At 34.5% G+C, this 23,896-nt stretch overlaps 1 long non-coding RNA gene across 1 annotated transcript; it reads left to right on the top strand.

Moving 5' to 3' along the window:
• Positions 1-1,030: 1,030 nt before the first annotated feature.
• LOC135322736 (uncharacterized) lies at positions 1,031-22,895 on the top strand. The gene is made up of 4 exons (XR_010383510.1): positions 1,031-1,101; positions 21,252-21,488; positions 22,042-22,202; positions 22,671-22,895. It is a non-coding gene; the product is annotated as an uncharacterized LOC135322736 (long non-coding RNA).
• Positions 22,896-23,896: the final 1,001 nt, after the last annotated feature.

Below are 23,896 nucleotides of genomic sequence, written 5' to 3' on the forward strand. Positions count from 1 at the left end.
CTCTTGAAAGTAGAGAGTATATTGTACAGAAAAGCACAGAAACTGACTCTGAGTTGAAAAGTGATGCAGAAGAGTCAAAATCAGGAAGTAAAGAAGATAACTTGGCTTATTATTTGCATGCAGACATCAAAGAAACCCTGGGGCAAATATAGATCATCAAAATTCTATGTCTAAAGTCTATGTTTTGGGAAGTGTCAAAAGTTAATTTGTTAAGCAAAATATTAATATTCTACATGTTAAGGATCATTTTATTACAGTTTTCCAGTGTTGGTCCTTTCTTAGTGAAATACAAAATGATACATTTTAAAATTAGTGATGTCCTAGAGTCAATAAAATAGAGCAAATGCTCAATAGATATTCATTGAATTGAATCCAAATCAGGCACACCCTTGGTTGTTCCCTCAGTTTATATTAAATTCTTTAGATTATACACATTGAAGAAAAGGTTTATCAGTAAAAGACATTTGTGAAATAAAATTCTTTATTTCACTCTATTTAAAATTAATATGGTTTTAAGATGTGAAGTTTTATTTTATTTAGATTCATTTAAATTTAACATGGTTCTAAGGTGTGAATTTTCACAGAAAGATATCAATATTATTTTATAGTAACTCAGAAAGTATAAGAAACAGAAATATAGGAAATAAGCTTCAAAAGTTACTATTGATTGAAAAAGACTTTTTTTTTTTTACAAAAACAAACATAAATATTTTACATATCTAAACCAAAAATGCAGGAAAGAAGAGCCACAAATGTAAAGGTATGTATTGCTTTTTTTCAAAGAAATTTCAGGTCTTAAAAATTCCAAAGGATGTATGTAGTAGGGGTAATATAACAATAAAATAAATATTTAGCTTAAAAAACTTTAGAATAATTGGCAAATATAGTTAATTGTGTGCTCCAAGGTTCTTAGGAATATAGTTTCTTTTTTTATCTACATACTTTGTACATTTTTTATAAATTCCTTGGATTTTGAATAACTTCCATGTTTCAACTTCTTGCTTAACTAACTAATCCATGTCCATTTTAGGAATAATATTGAAAATGGAGAATAGATACTAAAAGAAACGGATCGGCAAACATCCACTATCAATTACACCGGTAAATATCATTGACAATAATGGGCATTAACTAACCTTCTGGGGATAATTTTAGGGGCAAAACAACATATTTAATTGCTTCCAGCACAGCACTGATGAGGTTGTTTAAGACTTTCTTAATTTTTAATGTGATTTTAATTTTTAAAGGAATAATGCCAAGGTTTAATTATACTTCTTCGCCCTTATGGGCAGTTTTCTTCCATAGATGTAGCGATGTCTACAAGTGTTGTTCCTTTTTTATACACAGGAAGGAAATTAAGCCCAGAGAAGTGCTAAGTGACTAGCCAGAGGTCATAGAACTCATCAGCGGAATGGCTGTACAAGTAATAGAACCACAGATGTCTCTTCTAATTCTATCTACCAACTCAAGAAAATTTCCATTCTTAAACTGCCGAGTGTTCCTTTAACAATGTGAACAAACACTGAAGACTTCCATGGGTTAGACAGAAAACTGATGAACCTGGAGATTTTTTTTTAATAATTTCATTTTTCATCAAGCTAGGTTCATATGAAAAATATATTCTAAAATTAAATTCTGATATATTTAGAGTTCTACCAATCAGAGTAGATAATACCTGAACACTCAGTATTGATTCTTTTTAGACTGAATTGTACAGACATCGCCCTATCATATGTCCTTGAATCAGTATTGCAGAAATCCAATTGCCCTACCCTTAACCTCTTTCACGAAGGCTGGTTTTTGTTATTGTGTGTATGAAGCCTGTAAAATAGCAGTGTCCCCTTGGGAATCATGATGATGGAAATTAAACAAACACAGGGACTGAAGCAAGCTTAACAATTCAATGTCACAAGCAGGGAAATAGATGCAATTCTAAATGTTATCACAATTAACTTCTCCTGTCGGTTTGTTACACATTTCAATTTTCAACGTGAAAATTGTCATTATCTATTTTCCTTCAAAAATTGTTAACGATATATTATCTACTTGCCATGAAAACTATATAATATTGATTGGAGTCTCTTGACAGAAGAAGCATGTAAACTAATTATGTCAGCAAAGCATCCCAAAAGCAACTGATGCTTTTTCTATTGATTCCTCAACCTCGAAAAAAGACAATGAGTTCCCAAACATGCCCCAAGAAATACTCCTTAAGGAGAAGACTATATCTGTGTGCATATTATTTAAAAATAATATTATAGCGCTGCTGAGCTCCATATAGACATGAAGTTCACTTCAAACTTTGCATAGAGGAAGATGCAAGTCTTTGTCAAAAATAAACTCACATAGATTTGTGTGTACACCTTGAAACCTTAAAGTATGATTAATGCCTGTCTTGCTGTGCAAAACAAGGAATCCCTTATTGCTTTCTCTGTCTCAGTATGTAGTCTATTTGCTGTTTGATTTTTTTCAAAATTTAAAATTGTTCTTCAATTTATCTTCTGCTACCTTTGACTTCTGCTCCAGTAATGGAGTTGCCTGTAAGAATTTAAGGGCAGAAAAAAAAATGGGAAAAAAATCTGTATAACATTGAGCCAACATTGAGCAGTGAGGTCCCAAGAAAGACGGATCTCAACAATGGTGAACCCATCTTCTCTTCCCCAAACATCTGTTCTGCTTTTCTTCTCAAAGCATTTGCTGAGAAACCAGGCAGTGGGATGCTGTGAAGATTCAGAAAAGCTGGCAGCGCTGTAGGCTTCCTCACAGGACTGAGGAGACAAAAAAAAAAAAAAAAAGATGAAGGATACCAAAAGGAAAAAAAAAAAAAAGATTCAATGATTCAAGATCCCTATAAAAAGGGAAATGCAGAAACGTGAAACTAAAACTCAGCATTAGTTTGTCCCTCGGGGCACTTACACATTATTCTCTACAAGCCAAGTGGGTAAAGTGCCAAGTTGAAAGTGGCTGAAAAGCAGAACAGTTTTCAAAAGTCTCACTGTACTAAGGAAACTAAAGTTGGAGTTCAAAAAGGAACAAGGAGAATCCTAGGAAATAATGGCCCCTGGAGCTCAGTCGGTATGACTGCAGGGCTCTGCCCGATGCAGGTGACTTTTCAAGATAAACTGAAGCTTGAAAGACGGAAAACCAGCCTCAGATCCTGATTGGATTGAAGTAAGTTACTCCGGCCCTAACCCTTACACAGGATAATGTGCATCTTCCCAGGAGGGGGCAACATCACAAATGCTGTCAGTTCCCCACCAATCTCCCTGGACACTTACTATGTTACTTTAAGCCAGTCCCATTTGCCCAAAACTGCATCTCTTTGTCTAAGGGCTTACAGAGCCCACTGGTTCAGCACTAGCATAGCTGGACAGCAGTGATGGGGAATTAATCGTTCTCCACACACCAGAAGCAAACCTCACCTGGTGACGGAGACGTCTTCTCTCTTGCCCTTTGTGTGAGATATCTCTGAGATGCATGCTCTGGACTGTTTTCCTGACTTCCTCAATGAAATTTACCCCAATTTTCCCCTAGGGGTGACTGACTAGTTTGACGATGCACACTTTATTGACTTTTCTTTTTCCTGCTCTGACTTCCTCATGCTGTACTGGTGTTTCCTGGACATCTCAAATAAACTAACTCCTTGTGCTCAAATTCTTGTCCCAGGTTTTGCTAATGTCAAAACCCAAAGTAATACAATCAGTCAACATTTCTGTACTTTACACAGTATCTTGTTGATTTTCAATCAAAAATGATTAGGCACCTTATGAAACAGAACAAAGGAAGTGTGAAAGTTGAAATAGACCAACAAGTAGCAATAGATGTTGATTTCAAGAGACATGCTTTAAAATAACTGATCTTCAATCACCTTCAGAATTCCATAGCACACATATTCACAATGGAAGGAAATCAAACTATGTCACCACAAAATATGCCTCTTCAATATAAAAAACTGTTTTGTGTTAAAGGCACTTAAAAAGACAGCAGGTATAAGAATGGTGCTCAGACTCTCACCTTTTTCTTTCTGAAACCAAGAGACAAAACTCCCATATGAAAAATGTCCTTTCCACACCAGAAGGAAAGAAACATTCTTATCATCAAGGAAAGGAAGCTGAGACCAAGAGAATTCTGTTCAAACTGGTTAAGATAATGATTACCTTCCTTCAATCTAATGCATAGTTGAGTTACTTTTCTATAAATGTTTTCCTTTGTTCAACCTAATACAAAAAAGTTTAGGTTTTGCCAGTTATATGGGTGTTGATTCCTTATGAAGGCTCTGGTGTCACATAAAATTTGTATTAAGTAAATGTGTCTGCTTTTCTCCTGTTAATCTGCTTTACGCCGATTTAATTCTCAGACCCAGGTGAAAACCCTGAGATGGTAGAAGTAACGTTTTGCCTCTCCTACACAAGTAAGAGATTTAGTTTATTGTTTTCTTTAATTAAAGTACAGTTGGTTTACAATGTTGTGTTAGTTTCTGATGTACAACATAGTGATTCAGTTATACATATTTTTTTATTATAGGTTATTACAAGGTATTCAATGTAGTTCCCTATGCTATACATTAAAACCTTGTTGTTTATTTTATATATAGTAGTTTGTATCTGCTAATCTCAAACTTCTAATTTGTCCATCCCCCTACTTTCCCCTTTGGTAACCATAAGTTTGTTTTCTATGTCTGTGAGTCTCTTTCCGTTTTGTAAATAAGTTCATTTATATCATTAAGAGTTTTAATAGTACTCAACCTATTACATATTCTACAATTTTCTTGTTGTTGATAATAAGACTTTATAATAATAGAGACCTATAAAGGTTCCTTTTTCATACTGACAGGTTCTCAGGCCTGAACACTCCAGTTTTCTTAAACTGGAGTTTGACAGCTGCTTAGTTTTCCTGCTATCACATCTATATTTACCCTTTTATTAAACAGTTCTAATATTAGAATGAGTGGTGCGTGGTCAACCCCTTGTTCTTTCCAGGATGAAATTTTGCTTTGGGCTTTTATTCTCCTCCTTCCCCTCTCACTGTAGGATCTCTCTCTTGTCTAGTTTACAGAGTAAAGCAGTCGTGCCTGCCACTGAAGCCCGTCCAATTTATATTTGATGGATATTGTTTAATTTGTGAATTCTCTATTTTGAGAATTCTCCAGCTCCCTACTCTCATCTTACTGTGCTGGGTACTTTGTAAGGAGTTGATAAATCTTTTATTGCATCACTTCACACCCTCTCTCTGGTTAGGAAACTATTTGCTCTATATTGATTCTCACTGTATTTTTTTCCTCATAAAATAAATAAGCCTTTGATCAAACACACAGTTTCCAAAGGGGTAAATATGGAGGAATAAGAGAAAGATTCTCCACACTTATAGAGCAGGCTGATTTAAACAATTTTAATGGTGAGATAGGGGATATCACAGATTATTCTCATTTCTTTATGCGATTATTTTCCTTCCACACTAAAATGCAAAGAGAAAATACTTTCAAGTATACACACTTTTTATGAATGTTATCCCACACTAAAGCGAGTTTTAAGCACAATGGTTTTGAATACATGCCTCAAACAATTATTGAAACTATAATTTTATTCAACTGTTTCTACCAAATACTCAGTATATCTTTCAAATTCAAATTCTCTTAACTCATAATTAGGAAAAAGCATAGTATGCCATATTCAAACTCATTTTACTTTGAATAATAAGTTATTTTGCAAAACAGACTATGTGTTGGAAATGCCATAATCGTCTCTCCTTCTACTGTATCTTCTGCTTCTTTCTATTTGATTTAGAGTAATTAAAATGATAAAATATGTCCATGAGTTTTTTTTTTCAAAGAATAAGAAAGAGAGGCACATTAAAGAGCTTTATTTCTTTCACTGCCAAGTCTTTTACTTTCTTAAAAAACAATGAATACTGGAAAAGTCACTTAGTCACTTGGACTAAAAACAGATTAAATTACCAAACAGTAAATTATTCTGACTTTGCATTTATTGCAAATCCTAAGAATTACCAAAAAAAGAGGAAAAAGTGATGACTATATTAAAGCTTTGAGGAAAAAGAATAGGAGATATTATAACTTGTTTTAGCATTGTCTAAAACATCCAATTATATATGTAGCTATTGTTCTGTTTTGTTTTTCTTTGCCATGTGCCCTGTGATGACTTCAAACTGCTAACCTGATGAGACCTAGGAACACTTCTCTTTGACTCCTTAACTTCTTCTTCACTTCATAGTATCTTGCCCTGTAGACAGCATGAACTCTAATAAATATTTGATGGAGAAAGACCTGGTAGCAAGAAAACCAGCCTGCAAGAGGTAGAGAGTCAAATCTATGGAATAGTAATTAGGGAGAAGCTTCTTGTCAAATGTATAGCCAGGCAAAACCCTGAGGAAAAAGCTTTAAAGCGATTTGAAGTAAACTCTCCAGATAATCAACAGTGACCTAGTTAGACTGCAAACAATGATATCAAACTGGCTTTGTAGAATGTATCACTGCATCTTCCAAAAATGTCATGTGTGACCAATAAGAGCATGTGAAAATTATGAAATGAAGTAAGCCTATATCTGGCACAACTCTTTTGGTGTGTGTATTTCATTTCTTTTTGTTGTTTTCAATAGTTTTTTCTTTTCTCCCTGTTAATATTAGTATCCATTCACATCTGTCCCTAGACTTCTCACTCATGTTCAGAAAAGATGATCGGCCTAGACGTGTTGTCTTTCTTCACTGCATCATTATTGCCCTAACACATCTCATTCTATAGAGGCACAGTCAAATGGATTCATTTTCCTAACTCTATTAAAACCCAATTCCTTCTACTTTTCTTAGATGAGAGACAATTTCCCCTCACCTCATGTCCCCTTGCATGTGGAGAAAGCTCCAATTATCAAATATATGTGTCTTCTTGGGACCTCCTCATTTAACTCCATCCTTAGGAAAGTGAAGTGAATAAACTAGTTGAGTTGAGTTTTGATAAAAGACTGGTCATAGGTATACTAGATTCTTCCTCTTCTGGAAAAAATGTTACTCCTTAAAGTCCATATTTTCTTCTGTTCTCCATGCTGGAAATCTCTGTGTTTAAATCTGTTTAATTCAGGGTTACAGGATGAGAATACTTGCCCACATATATGAATTAGGTCCCCTAACTGAGACTTTATCAGGCAGAAAATGATCTTTTGGCCTCCATGAGTTGACATCTTTGTTTCTCAGTAGGTTAAAAATGTATGTAGCATACAAGAGTGTTAATTATTTGGTGTTGTCCTTAATCAAATCTAGGTAGTAATGCTTCCTACTAATGCTTTCTAGTAGGGAACAACTCTGGATAACACCAATATCAGAGCTTTAGTCTAAAGAAAATAGGGCTGCAAAGAAAACCCTTTTCCTTATTGACATGAACATGTTGCCATGGTGAAATGTTTGTATTCTATTCAAAGATAAAGACTGGACATTTCGAATTTCTTTTCTAGTGTTGTTATACAAACTGGAATGCTTTTTAACTCTCTGCTCTTTCCAAAATAGACCAATAAAAAGTAAGAAAGGACATAATACAAAAACAAAAAGCCAAGAAAACTAGTGGAGGAGTGCAGTTTGTTCCAAAATCCTCTCCTAAGCAAATGGTCAAAATGTATTTCCAAATCGGATAAGAAAAGGATCTCAACATTATTTCTGTAACAAAGAACCTAGACTAGCAAAGGATCATTTTGTTCTTACCTTGCTTAACTGTGGCCTCACCCCGGCCCCATGCTTTTGAGGGGCTGCTGAGAAAATCCTCCTGCCACCTATGCAGTTCTCAGGGTCAGGGGTCAGTAAGGTCAATGAGACGAGTAAACCCAGGACCCATATTTGAACCTTTCTACAAGGCCTGCTTTTGGTACATGTGACCAACCTCAGAATTCTCCAAAAAGCACTGTACTCTTGTCTTGAGTCATGAAAAATTTAGGAGTTAGCTCCTTAAGAGTCTTACATAAAATAAAACAGGGGAGTAAGTTTAGGAGATTCCCTGAGGAATCTGAAATTCACAGAAAGAGAACATGTAATAGGCTGCCTGTGTCTTGCCTTGGACCAAGAAGATGCTTCTTCAGTATTCAGTTGGTTCAAAGAGATATTTATGATACATTCAAGAAAACTATACTTAGTGACTAAGCTATGTTAGATTACATGCACCTTCTCAGTTAAAATTAAAATAATAAATTAGGTCCCATTTGTTTGTTTTTGCTTTTATTTCTGTTGCTTTGGTAGATTACCCTAGGAGAACACTGCTAAAATTGATGTCAGAGAATGTTTTGCCCGTGTTTCCTTCTAGGAGGTTTATAGTGTCTTATATTTAAGTCTCTAAGCCACCTTTAATTTATTTTTGTGTATGGTGTGAGGAAGTATTCTAATTTCATTGATTTACATGTGACTGTCCAACATTGCCAACACCAGTTGCTGAAGAAGCTGTCTTTTCTCCATTGCATAGTCTTGCCTCCTTTTTCAAATATTAATTCACTGTAGGTGTGTGAGTTTATTTCTGGGCTCTGTATTCCGATTTATAATTTAACTGATAAGCTTTACTCAGCAAAGGAAATTATAAACAAAATGAAAAGACAACCTATGGAATGGGAGAAAATATTTTCAAACAATGTGACAGACGAAGTCTTAATTTCCCGTATATACAAACAGTTCATACAACTCAATAACAAAAAACAAACAAACAAACAAAAACAAGAAATAACCCAATCAAAAAATAGGTAGAAGAACTAAATAAACATTTTCCAATGAAAACATAACAAATGGTCAATAGGCACCTGAAAAAATGCTCAGTATCTCTAATTATCAGAGAAATGCAAATCAAAACTACAATGAGGTATCACCTCACACCAGTCAGAGAGACCATCAATAAGAAGTTCACAAATGATAAATACTGGAAAGGGTGTGCAGAAGAGGGAACCCTCCTACACTGTTGGTGGAAATGTAGTTTGGTGAAGCCAATAGGGAAAACAGTATAGAGATTCCTTTAAAAACTAAAAATAGACTTACCATATGAAACAGCAATCCCACTTCAGGGTGAATATTCAGAGGAAACTGTGATTTGAAAAGATAAATGGACCCCAAAGTTCAGAGCAGCACAATTTATAATAGCAAGGACATGGAAGCAACTTAAACATCCATTGGATAAAGACGAGGTAGTGTATTTATATATATACCACTCAGCCCTAAAAAAGAATAAAATAATGTCACTTGCAGCAATATGGATGGATCTGAAGATTATCATACTAAGTGAAGTAAGCCAGAAAGAGAAATAAAAATACCATACTATGTCACTTATATGTGGAATCTAAGAAATGAGGCATATTAATTTATTTATAAAAGAGAAATAGACTCATAAACTTAGAAAACAAACTTGTGGTTATGAAGGGGGATGGTGGAGGGATAAATTGGGAATTTGGGATTTCTAGATGCTAATTACTGTATATAAAATGGGTAAACAGCAAGGTTCTACTGTACAGCAGCACAGGGAACTATACTCAACACCTTGTACTTGCCTAGAATGAAAAATAATATGAAAAGGAATATGTATATATATATATTATGTATAACTGAATCACTATGCTGTACACCTGAAATTAGCACAACATTGTAAACCAACTATACATCAATAAAAAATTAATTAAAAATTAAAAAAGTAAAGTGATAATAAAGGATAGCTACTGACAGTAAAATTAATTAATGTTGATTTTCTCCTCTTTCTTTGATTCTAAATGTCAATACATTTCATTCTTTTCTTTTACCAATTTTTTCTTTCTTTATACTGCCTGCTTTGGCTTTAGCCAACAATATTTACTTCTATGTATATGACTTTCAAAAGTTTCTCTCTATTTATATTACACATTTATACAGTTTCTCAGTATTTATGTTACATAGTTTTCTTTTGTAATGTTTTTGAGATGCAATGTACATCTAAAACAATTCACCATTTTGAATGTGCAGTACACTGATTTTTGATAAAGTTAAAAGATTTATGCAACCATTATAACAATCCTATTTTAGAACATTTCTGGTGCCCCAAAAAAACTCCTGTGCATTATTAGTTACTTCATGTTCTAATGTCTAGCTCCAAGAAAGCATTAAGGTATGTAGTCTCTATAAATTTTTTAGTAGACTTTATTATTTAGTACAGTTTTAGACTTACAGAGAAACTGAGAAGATAATACAGAAAGTTCTCATATATCCCCAACCAATTTCCTCAGTTGTTAGCATCTTAGGTTACTAGGACATATTTGTCACAATTAATGAATTGATACTGATAAATTGTTATCAGCCAAAATTGAAACCACTGGCAGTCTTTCAGTTTTTGTTCTTCTTTAGTATTGTGTTGAGTCTTCTGTGACTTTTTCCTTCTGTGTAGGCTTTAGAGCCATTTTGTTTTTAAATCTACAAAATTGCTTGCTGGTATTTTGACTGGTTTGCTCTTGAAACTACATATATATATTTTTACTCCCTTCTCCGACATTCTGTTTTTGATGTCATATTTTACATCTTCATCTCTTTATTGACCATTGTTAGTCATATTTGATTTTTCATTGTTTTGTCTTTCAGTCTTCGCACGAGCTCATTTAAGTGGTTGATCCTCAGTCATTACTATATATTTGCCTTCACTGGTGGAATTTTTCCTTTCCTATACATTCTTCTTGTTATCAAAGCGTTTGTTTTCCACCTGGATAATATCTTTTAACATTTCTTTTAGAGCAAGTTTAGTATTGCTGATTTCTTTTAGTTTCTGCTTGTCTGAGAAGTTCTTTCTCTCTCCTTGTATACTGTCTTCAGGCTGGGTAAAGTATCCTCGGTTGCAGGTTTTTCCCACTAAGCACTTAGAAAAAATCATCCAACTTGCTTCTGACCTGCAAAGTTTCTGCAGAGAAATCAGTTGATAGCCTTGTAGGGAATCTCTTAACTGACTGCTTTTCTCTTGCTTCCTTTAGAATTTTCTCTTTACCTTTAACTTTTGCCATTTTATTTATGATATGACTTGGTGTGAGCAATTCTGCTTTCATTTTGTTTGAGATTCTATGCTTCCTATACCTTGACATCTGTTTCAATCTTCAGGTTGTGTGAAGTTTTCACCTATAATTTCCTCAAAAATTTTTTTGACACCTTTCTCTTTGTATTCTCCTTCTGGGACCCCTGTAATGAGAATGTTACATTTCATGTTATTCCAAAGTTCTCTTAAATTGTTCTCATTTTTAATCTTTTTTTTCCTATTCTGATTAGATGATTTCCATTTTTCTATCTTACACATCACTATGCAGTCTTCTGTATTACCTAGTCTGCTATGGATTCCTTCTAATGTGTATTTCATTTTAGTTATTGCGTTCTTCATTTCTGACTGGTTGTTTTTTATATTTTCTAGTTCCTTGTTAAAATTCTTACTTTGTTCATTTATTCTTTTCACTAATTTAGTTAGCATTCTTATTACTAGTGCTTTGAATTATTTACACCAGTAAATTGTTTATTTCTGTTTCATTATTTATTTGTTCAGAGGCTTTTCTCTTGCTCTTTCAATTGAGACCAATTCCTCTGTCTTCTCATTTTGTTTAACTTTCTCTGGTTCTAGGTAATTAGGTGAAACTGTTATCTGTTGCAGTTCTGAAAGGGTGTCTTTATGTCTGAACACCCCTACACTATCTCAGTGGCTTTGGTGAGATAACTAGATTTTATCTGGACATAGGTCACATCTTTCCTCAGAATGTGCTGGCAGCTATCACCTGGGTAGGAGGTGCAGCTAGAAATGAAGATGTTAGGACCAGAGCCAGGTATGTCAAGGCCTCACTTCTGCTCAGCGGCCGTAACTACCCTAACAAAGGTGGCTTCGGCTCTCAGGTTTTGGGGCAGAAGCCCTGAGACTCAGGTCTAAGCTGGCTCTCTTCCCTTTAAATGTGTGCTCTCTCCCTCTTCCAGAACCACACCCTTGACCCAGAGGGGAGCAGAGCTTAAGCAAGAGGGGCCCATGCAGGCTCTTGTCATGTGACAGGCAGAGGCTGTGGGGTCTGGCCACAAACAGAAGTTGGGGTCACCTCTGATGTGCCAAGTGTGCAAGCACCAGCAATGGCTGTCCCATTCAAAGGTCACTGCGGATGTGAGCCTCCTTTGTCCCTCACAGTTGATCTCTCCCCTCTGATTCTGCTACCCCTGCCCACCCTTGTGTGGAACTGCACTACAGGGCAAGTGTGGCCCACGTAGGCTCCTGGTGTGTGTCAGGGTGTGGGCTGTGGTGGTCTGGCCAGAGATAGAGGTTAAGGCTCCTTCTGATGTGCCTGTAAAACACCAGTAATGGGGGCCTTTGTCCTGCTCAGATGCCACTTCAAGTCTCAGCCACTTTCCTCTTTCCTCCATCATGACAGCCTTCACTCCAGTGTGGGGCTACAGCATGAAGCAAGTGGGGCTGGAGTGGTTTGGCTCAGGCTGGGGCATGTGCCAGGGTGGTTGTGGGAAACCAGTCACATTTTCAAGCTGTCCTCTCTGCCCTGCTTTATGAGCAGGCAAGAACACATGTGCTCTTCATGGCAGTGGTCTCATGTTAGCCCCACCAGCTCTCCAACCATCCAAGGGGGCTCACCTTCCCTGTGTCAGACCCCGGGACCAGGGTGCTTAATGTGTGGCTCAGACTACTCACTCTCCAGGGAAGGTGTCCTCCTGTGTAATCTCCCTTTCCCTCTGAATCCTTTCAAAGGTCCCAGTCTGATCACTTCTCTTCCCTTCCTACTTGATTCTGTGTGGTTATTTCTTGCAGTCCTATTTTACAGGAGTCTTTCTGCCAGTCTCCAGTTAATTTTCAGTGAGAATTATTCCAAATGAACATGTAGTTTTGATGTGTTTGTGGTCAAGTTGGGTGGTGACTTTCATATCCTCCTAATCTACCATCTTGATCTCCTCTAACCTTGTATCTTGAGACCTTACTCTACTCATGTGTCAACTACAGGAATTTAAAAATTTTTGATCATTATTTGGTATTTTCTAGACAGGCAATTGTGTCATTTTTGAATAGATAGCTTTATTTCTTCCTTCCATATTTACAAGCTTATGTTTTCATTTTTATGTTATTGCACTAGCTCAGTCTTGCAGTACGTTTGTTGGATAAGATTGGTTGGGAGGACATTTTATCTCATTCCCAGTCTTAGGGGGTACATACACAGTTTTTCAAGATTAAGTATAATGTTAACTATACATTTTTTAAGGTATTTGTCATTTTGATTAAGGTCCCTCCTTTTTCATGTTAAAGAGAATTTTTCAAGAGTGGGTTTTGGATTTTGTCAACTTTTGTTTTGCAAAATTAATATAATTATATAATTTTTATTTTTTAGTCTGTTGATGTAGTGGTTTATATTAATTGATTTTCATATATGGTAATAGCCTTCAAAAACTGGTTGTGATACAAAATTGTTTTTATTTGCTGGATTTTACGTACTACTTTTTATCAAGGACTCTATACATGAGTTCTTAGTCTATTGATTTTCTTTCTTATAATAATTTTATCTCGTTTTGTTATTTAAGTAACACTGGTTTTATAGAGTGAGTTTAAAAGTATTCTCCCTACTTTATTTTGTGGAATAGATTGTAGAGAATTAGTATATTTTTTCCCCTTAAATATGTGTTAGAATTGACCATTGAAAGCTCTAGGCCTGGTGCTTCCTTGTTTGAAAGGTTATTAATTATTGATTTAATTTATTTAATAGGTATGGGCCTTTTCTGATATCTTTTCTCATGAAAAGTTTGATAGCTTATGTATTTTAGGGAATTGGAAAACTTCATAACAGTTTTCAAATGTGTGGACTTGAATCTTTTATAATATGCCTTTATTATAATTTTAATGTTTATAGCGTAATAGTGATGATTCTTCTTTCCTTTCTAATATTGGTAATTTGTATCTTCTCCCTTTTTTTCTAGTCAGCCTGGCTAGAGCTGAATGGATTTATTGATCTTTCCAAAGAACTAGCTTTTTGTTTCTTTGACTTTCTCAATGTTTTTGTGCCTTCAATTACAGTGGTTGTTAGGCTTAAAACTTTCTTGCCCTTTATGTAGGTTTAAGTTTCTTCTGTTTCTAGTTTCTTAAAGTTGTAACTTAGATTATTGATTTTAGATCATCCTTTAGTTCCAAAATATGCATTTTATGCTGTAAATTTTCCTCTAAGCACTGCTTTTATCACATCCTACAGTTTTGATAAGTTCTATTTTCAATTTTACTTAGTTCAACTTGAGAAACTTCATGACTCATATATTATTTAGACATGTATTGCTTATTCTCCAAATATCTGGGGATTCTTCAGCTATCTTTCTGTTATTTATTTCTAGTTTAATTGCATTGTGGTTTTGAAACAAACTTTGTTTGATTTCCATTCTAGCAAGTCTGTTACAGTGTGTTTTATGGCCCAGAAGGTGGTCCATCTTGATAATTGTTGCATGTGCACGTGAGAATAGGCATCCTGCTCTGCTGAATGGAGTATTCTTAAAAACGGTAATTAGATCAAGTTGATTGATAATGCTATTTGTGTCAATCATTTGCAAGTATATTTAGTTATTGTCCAAAAGTGAGAAATGCTAAGACTGAGCAAAAGACCAACTTGGAGGATGGAAAGACTGGAAAGGACAGTAAAAAGTCTTTAATTGTGTCAAACACAATGCAGTGTGTTTGAATTTCTCTCCCTCCTCTTGATTAAACTTTTTTTTTTCAGTTCTAGGATTAAAAATTTTAAATTCCCTCAAATATACATTAATATAATTGTACAAAGTTAGACTTGTGCATAACTTACATTTTATTAAAATACCAGTGAATTCTAAGAAAAAACATATTTATATTTTCATCTGGAATACAATTTACAATATTTACAAACAATTATAAATCTCAAAAAAATCTTAATCAATCTTAGAAACATTTTAAACAAGATTTTTTTTTTTGCAACTACAAAAATACACATATTTTTATTTATCACAATAAGTTTCGGATTTCTCATAACCTATACTTGTTCCCATTTCCTATTACAATTAGAAATGGACATTCACTTAGGAGTGTGTGTGTGTGTGTTTGTGTGTGTTTGCGTGTGTCTGTGTATATGAGTATGTGTGTGTGTTATTGCTATTAAAAACCAATACAGCTGTTTAAAGATGGCAAAACCATCTCTGGAAACACTTTTTAAGGGTTAATAGTGAAAAAGCTGGCTTGGTCATGTCTTCTGCTTGCAAGAGAATTTACATTAGTTCCCTGTGGCTGCAGTAACAAATTACCACTGAACTGCTGGCTTTAAACAACATACTTTAAACAACATACATTTATCCTCTCATGGTTCTGGAGACCAGAAGTCTGAAGTGAAAGTGTTGTCATTGCTGCACTCTCTCCAATGGCTCTGCCTCATTCGGCTTCTGGTGGTTGTTGGCGTTCCTTGACATTTCTTGCCATTCCTTGAGCTTTTACTGGCATCACTAAATCTCTTCGTTTGTTTTCCTCTGTGGCCTCCTCTGTTGACTGTGTGTATTTTCCTCTTTTTTTTTTTCATCAAAACCTTACCCTGCCTCACTCTGATAAAGATTTATGGCCCACTGGATAATCCATAATAAACATCTCCTCTCAAAATCTCTAACTTAATCATATATGTTTTTGATATAAGGTAATATTCTTTTTATATTAACCATTTAAAATAAGATTCGCAGTTTCCAGGGATTAAGATATAGACATACATTTTAATGTCATTATTTAAGGCCACCACCGTCTGGCCTTGAGCCCCAAACTTGCTTATCCTTCCCACATGCCAAAGTTACCCACTCAGTCCCAGTATGCCTGCAAGTCTCATCCTATTACAGCTTCAACTCTAAGTGAAAAATCTCATTTAAGTACTATCAGCTTAAAAGCCACAAATCTCATTACCTAAGTCATCTGAATCAAATATAGACGGGACTCTGGATATCAACAAAGATTCTCTACTAGACCCAACTCTAGCCAGGCTCCTCTGAGATTTCTTCTCAACTAGACTTCAACCTTGGCCTATGAAGTCTTGAACAAACACTTACATAGTGTCCAAAAGCTGCAGCCAATATCCCTAAGATGACCTTAGCCACTCTTAAAGTGTCTGAATGAGAAAACTCCAAAGATGCCTAAAAAATATACTGTTTGTTCCAGCCAACACCTGAGGATAAGACTTCTGGCTCAGTCTCTATGGGAGGGTAAAATCCTAATTTTGCTAATTGCCAGCTAGGAGACACAAATAGCCTAATCACATTTACAGCAGCACTTTGTAATTTTTACTTTCCTAACTCTAATGAGCCCTAACTTGTCCTGCTCTATACTTCCTCAGTCTCTTATTAAGCTTTGCACAAATTAAAGTTGAGTTCAGTTCACGCTGGATTCTTTTCCTTATTGTAACAGTTTTAACTGATTAAAATCTGTTCCTAACAGTTTTGTTTATCTTTGACAGTATGAACCAACCTCAGGCAGATTCCTCTTCATCTGTGGATCTGTAAAACTAGAGAACAGGTTATCTGCTTCCAAAATACAATAGTGGGACAGACAGGCACAGAATAACAGTTATAAACACTCCCATTCTGAGAGAAAAAATGGGAGGACGGAAGGGATCATGGGTTCCAGACAAGCTCAAAATCAAGCAGCACAAATTCCAGTACATTTCACTGGCTAAGAATAATTTATTGTGGCTCAATATTCTATCCTGTAGGCCTGTGGTATTATCTTCTGGCCACCTAGATACACCATCTCTGTCTCTGCACCTGTGGCTCCACTCTCTGAGCTCCTTTTTTGCCCCAGAGCTATTTTTTTTTCTAAAAAGGTAGTACATATTTACAGTTGAATAGATCTATCAGTTGTTTTCTACCTATGGAAATTTAGAATTCTGACATTCTTTTATTTCATCCTTCTGTACCTTTCCATCTAAGCTGGCAGTGTTTCTGGTGATACATAATTTTCAAAAAACATGTGGGTCTCCTGTGCATGTCATAGTGGGTCCATATCATTAGATAAGAGTGTCCTCCAAAGATCTTTCTGGGATAATCCAACTGTAGTCTTGGCCTTGCTGAGATGGTTGCGTGGGTCCATATGTCACATGACTAATTTCTTCTGCAAATGGTTTTCCAGTCACATCTTTGTTCTACTTTCCAGACCACATATTCACAACAGTGAATCTCCTCAAGGCAAGTTTTGTTACCTGGATAGGTTGAAGTTTTCTAAATCATAAAGTCTGAATGGATTATTATGTTTAGAACTACCTCAAAGTATTTGGTATTCCTGGCTAAAAGAATTCACCTATCTGACAAGTAACAAAAATGATGAATTATTTTTATTTGAATAGTTCAAATGACTTTTGAATTTTAATATCTACACTTTTGCATCTGATCATTTCAATTTCATAGTCAGAATGCATTTTTTAAGTGTAAAATCAAATTATCTCTATAAGTAAATTTCCTTGCCTAATCTTTCCAGGTGACAAGATCATTATATTATTCAATGATTTCACATGATGCTTTCTAAAGAAATATTTGCCATTTTTCAAAAAAGGGAGATAATTGAGGAGACACAAAAATTTTAAAAATGTTATATATCTTTTGAATTAGTTGTCTGAATAATAACACAAACATAAATCTCAAAGTAATGATAGTCACTAGAAAGAAAGGAAAATTGAATTAGCACTCAAATTCTGGAACTGTTATTAAGAGGATGTTAACTAAAAAAAAAAGAAAATCAGAGTGTATTTTAAAGTTCCAACAGAAGTTGCTGCAGTCCTCTTGCAGATGTAAATCCATCTTGATACATAAAGATTCTGCTTTTGAAACTGGATGTCTGCTCTTAAACAATGTAAAACTCTTCTGAAGGTTTTGCTCATGTTGTGTAGAGTATTTACCTTACTGAGCATCTCTCCAGGAGAGACTGAAAAAATCCCAGCTAATCCTCCATAGCAACTGTAAAATATTTTCTTCTGAGAATTATGGTAAAGGCTCATTATTGGACTAGAAAAAAATGTATTCTTCTCATCAAAACTGAAGATTTGTCTCCTTTAAACAGGTTTTTTCTCTTTTTTTACTTCACTCTTAAAGGGTAAGTAATATTTACTGTGTCTTAAACCCTGGCTTTACACATGTCACCTCATTGAATCTCCAGAAACTTTATCTTAATCTACTTTCAGACATATGAAACTATGTTGCAGAAGCAGTAAAATGACCTGAGTTGGAGCCGGGGTCTACAAGGCAGCTCAGTTCACAGTTTTTGCATTGTTTCCCAATGTCTCTCTTGTTTGACTTGGTATCTCTTAGCTGGTCAGTATATAAAAGCTACTATTTGCAAAGCTTATTCTTAACCTGTTCTTCTATACACTTCTCATTGAGCAATCAATCACCTTTTACTAAAGTGTTATTTTCTAGTGTGTAATATGCTCTTACTAAGCCCAAACCCTACTTAAACCAATTTGTATGGAGAAAATCTACCTTGTATCTAGTCCAAACCTGTCTTAAATAAAATAATCTTATAGCTTCTCATTAACAGGACATATGATTTTATCATATCTGTAGTATGGGAGCAGTCAAATCTAAGATACATACAAAAGGCAGCAGAATCGCTGAAGAAAAAGCACCACCTACTGATTTTTGCTGAACAATACCATTATACTTATGTTAAATAAACCTGAAAATAATTTTCCATTTAATACAGTCATACAGCTTGAATTAATTGTCTATTCCTGAATGTATTGGCATACTTTGAATATTTTTTCTGGACCAATATGAAAGTTATTCATTCTTGTGAAACTTACATTACATTGTATCAGTGAATTTAATGAAGTCCAGAATACTTTAATAAAACCAGTGAACAGTAAAAAATTGTGTTCAATCCTAAATTGCACTCCCCATAAATTCTAATTTCTTTAGCCACAGAAAGCAAACATTTCTGAATCTATGTTTTCAGAGTCTTGTTTAATGAAGTGAATTTGTACAAGCCATGAGCATGGTAAATTTAATATACCATGAGGTATATTGACAAAAGAGTTTTTTTTTTTTTAGCATACAAACCAGCAATTTCAATCTTATATCTATTTAAAATGCTAAGTCCCCACTTGTAGTACCTTGACTGATGATAGAGGGTAATTGCTAACACATAGACTATGTTTTCTAAGGCTTCTCATTATATTTGAAGTTATTCATTTAATTATACACACATACAAATGTACACACAAGCTCACCTCTCCATAGTTATTTAGATTTTGATGTTATTTTAGTTCCATGGACTCCTCTAAGAATCAGCATGTCTTTTACTCCTGAAAGTTAGACACAGTTATTTATACAGTTTTTGTTGGTTTTTTGTTTTACATAAATTCAGAAAATATCCAAATATCTGGAAACCATTTAGGTACATCAGTTTTAGAAACCATAATCTATTGCATGGTTATAAGATGTTAGAGTTATATGTTACTGATTTTAAAGATGTTAAAATGTATGTTACTGATTAAAGAAATTGCAAACAGATGTGTCCTTGCAGAATATGAAACCCTGCTCCTTAAAAGTAAATAGTGTATTTTTAAGTACTGTAACCTTGTTTTTAAGAATAGCACCTGTGCAAAAAAAAAAAAAAATAGGGATTTCACTCAGAACTGTGACAATTTTATATGCTTATATGCAAAGCTCAGATGTTCAGATATTAATTTCCCTTAGTAGAAAAAAATTTCCATTAATAAAAGCCACTAATACAGTACTGCAGATTATGGGAGATCAAAGAAGAAAAATAGATTAAGGAAATCAAATGGAATTTGACTGTGAACAATTAGAAATCCCAAGTGTTTCCACTGAAATACACATATTTGATCTGTAATAACAGCTGGTGAATTATTCATTTCAAATTTTAATTCCACAGAGGTTGTTCTACTTTTTAGCCTTTCATTTAATGGCATGTGTCTGTCCTAATCTATATAATATTTCTTATCAAGTAAGTTCCCAGAATGTAATTTTTGGTAAAATAATCAAAAAGAAATTTGTTTAAATAAAATACAATCAGCACTAAAAATAATGGGAATGTACAGTGACCTAATTTTAACACCAGATATTTTTCATATGATTTTTAAAGCCTATAAAAGAAAAGTTTAAATATTATACAAATAAAATTTCTCCAATGTCTAGTCTAATATGCCATTGAAAAATGACATGAAAATATAAACAATTCACCCAAAACATGTTTACTGTCTTTTCAACTCTTTTCATGATCACTCTCATTTTTGAAATGTATTCATATTTTAAGTTTACTTCACTTGTTGGTCTGGTAAAGTCTATGTAGTTTTTACCTGTTGTTCAAGCAGAACTTTGGAAAAGCATATTTAGCATAAGTCATTCTTTAAGGATAGTGTCTTTTAATTTTGTGAACAAATTTATAATAGACATTTGTGAGCCTCGGTGTGATCAAGTCAACATCTAGGACCCCCTGGTGTCCCTTTGCATTCCCTGAGTATGAGTCACCTGTTCTCTTTTATTCTGGACCTCTGGACTCTCTTTCCACCTTTGTGTATGCACTCAGATATTTCTGTTTGATGTTTATATTTTTCTTTTAATTTTTAGTCTGATTTACAGAAAGTTTCCTGTATCTGTGTAGTTTATGTTCAGTCAATGGTTTGGGCAGAGTTAGTATTCCTACACCTAAAGCCTATAAGGCTAACATTCTCTGCTGATTGATCTGTGGTTAGTCTGGGAAGCATATTCAAAGGACAGCCACCTGTCAAGTCTTCCATGGCCTTTACTCCCTGTCAGACCCTCTTGAATCCTTCCTGGGCATGTGTGCAGTTTCCTAGTCTCTTGGTATGTGTAGGGAGCATATTTAGATAGCTGTCCTATGTCCCTTTCATGTCAGAATCTCCTCGCTAAATTGCTGAGTTTTCTTCAATCATCTCAACCAGGACCATGACATCAGACCATAGAGGCACAAGTTTTATCCATTTGTTTCCTAATGAGTTCACAACTGCTTTAAAGAAGAAAGCTTTGAGATTTTACCTTGGTCCCAGATCCATTCTGTCTTCTCTTAGAGCAAAACCAATGATTTTGGGGGTCAGCTACATCCCTAAAACTCCAACTTACATCAACTACGGAGGAATAGGAGTGACCTTAGGCAAGAAAGCCATAGACCAGTGCTGTTCTTTTATGACAATCTGTCAGTTTTCTGGGTATAAATGCTTCTCAATTTGCTGCCTGCCTTTGGTCAATTTCTAGAGCCTGGAAATGATAGTTTTGATTAATTTAGTCCAGTTTTTTGCAGAAAGGATTTCGCCAACCTCTTCATATCACCAAAGTTGGAAGTTTCTTGAGTGTGACGATTGGATTTGCAGTAGACATACTTCCCTACTCCTCAGTGCCCCTCATTGTACATCACGAAGCCTGAGGACTGTGAAGGCAATGGAACGTGACCCAGAGCTCGACAGCAAATTAAGTGATTGACCTGTGCGACTCTGACCTGAGCTGATGATTCCTGAGACTTCTAGACTGAGTCCTACCTGTAAGTGCACAGGTGTAAACTGCAATCATCTTTACTAATATTAACTACTGGAAGGAAGAAAGGAAAGAAAAAAAGGAAAGACTATTCCAAGGGTTCTATACTCTTCACATGTTATGTTTATTAGTTGGTTTCTGGTTTTGTAGAAGAATAACATTTTTTATTATGTTTAAATAAGAATTTGTTGAAATTAAACTTTTTAAATTAAGACTTAATATGTATGCATGGGGAAAATCAGAACCTAGGGTCTGAATACACTTTGCCTAGTGAGGGATTCTACACAGAGCTTACATTGTGTGTATAAGGAAAGACAGGAAAATCACTTTCTATCTGAAAGTACCACAATCAATTTCCTATAAATAACCAATTTTAAGGACGTACACTTACAATGATTATAAGAGCCTATTAACCATTGCATTTATAATTTTTGTTCTTATTTAATATTAGCACATATATAAGGAGTATTTTGTTATTTTGATAGCCCATCTTGTTTTAAAATTTTAGTGCTTCTGAGGTCACTAGAATAATTTTTTTCTCTAATTTTGTTCTCTTTTAGACAGCTGATTTTAACACCATGGTTATATTTCATGAAGTTTATAATTATGAAAATATTGCAACTAATAACTTATACATAACTGATATCAGTCCAAGCATTCAAGACTGAATCTTCTGATTTATACATCGTGATCTGTTGTCTTATGAACTGCCACTTTTCTGGTAAGACTTTCTGTAGTTCATAGCAGTATGTACAAACTAGTTCACTATATAGCTTTGTGTATTATTACATATTAATGATCAATTATTTTAAATATAATATTGCCTTGATAATATTTAGTTTACAATTTTATAATGTGTTACTGATCAAAGAATCCAAGTTCTAATTTTTGGTCTAATGTAATTTGTAATCTATTTTTAAGTGTAATTGACCAATTTCTAAATAATTATATTTATCTGGAATAATATTTGTTACAAGTGAGTATATAATGTTCTTTTGTTTGAATACTCAATTTGATAAATATGTGATTTTGTAAAACAATAGTGTTAATAGTGATAATCTCTGTAATTATTTTTTCCAAAGAGCGGTGGGGCTAGATCATTGATTTGTTTACCTAGAATAGTTAAGACCATACTCAACACATTCAAGTGGGTTTTACCTACAGGTTTTTATTTACCTATTTTTTTCAGACAAACAGATAAACCACATGGGGACCTCTTTTTGAAACTATAAGGATTAACAGCACAGATCCAGACAGTAGAAACATTTTCATCTTTTGTATATTGTGAGTTATTAGCATAAAGCCTTTTATAGTAAAAGGCCACCATTTGTATTCATTTAAACTTGCTCTGTAATAGTCAGCACTCTGTATTCTGGAATGACAATGCCTTTCTATGGTAAAATGCAAAGCTAATTTTCATACCACACCGGAGGATCCTAGAGAACCATAGTAGCAATGAGTGACCTGTAGTCAGAATTTTTTTATGTGAAAGAATTACTTTTGTGACTAAGAATAAATTCACTAGGTCTCTTTATTGACAGAGAAAAGGTTACCTTTTTTTTTTTTTTAACAATTTTATTGTTTTAAGAGAAGACATTTGTCTTTATTCGTAAGTGGTTAAGTTCTTTTTTGATGAAGGAGCAGTAACTATAGACAGAGGAATGGGATGGGACATAGGGAATATCGAGGGGTAATTTTCAAATGACTCAACTACAGTATTTTAGTCTCTCATGCCTTCACTTTGCTTATGTAAAGATTTTCTTAAAGTAAATTATTATTGAAAACCAAGTATTTTTACATTTTGAATATTTCAAAAATATTTTGAATATGACACAATTTTGTGCATTCATAGTGATAAAAGAAAAACCTCATTTACTTTTGTCTTTTGGTAGCTTGGCTAACTCGGCTGGATGAAGAGTCTGGAGAGAGAGGGCAAAACCTCTAGCTGGTGTCATCATACCTAGAAACCATTTATGTACTTTGTAAAAAAAATAAGAACAAACAAATGAAAAGCTGTCTCCTAACATAAAATTATTTAGTAAGAAAAGGAGTTGTAATATTCTTACTAGGCAGATGGAAAGAATAGTAATAAAAATGCGACCCTTACATCAAACAAAGAAAATGCAAATAAAAAAATACTGTATGTGACCAAAAAATAAGTATTTTTAAATGGAAAAGGCCAAAATTCATACCACGGGTACAGTTTTGGTGAATACTATTCACTCAATATTATTCAGGTGGCATGAAACTGTAATTTGGGCACGTTAGAGTCCTAAGTACAGCAAAGACTGTTTGTGCCATAAGGATTCCCATCAGCTGTCCCTTCAAGGCTTCCAAGAGGAGCCAGTACTGATATGTAGCCACTATTACCATTAGTGTATTCACTTCCCTTTATGCTATGAGTTTTATCGTTGC

The sequence above is a fragment of the Camelus dromedarius genome, chromosome 13 (genome assembly GCF_036321535.1).
Source record: "Camelus dromedarius isolate mCamDro1 chromosome 13, mCamDro1.pat, whole genome shotgun sequence".
Taxonomy (NCBI): domain Eukaryota; kingdom Metazoa; phylum Chordata; class Mammalia; order Artiodactyla; family Camelidae; genus Camelus; species Camelus dromedarius.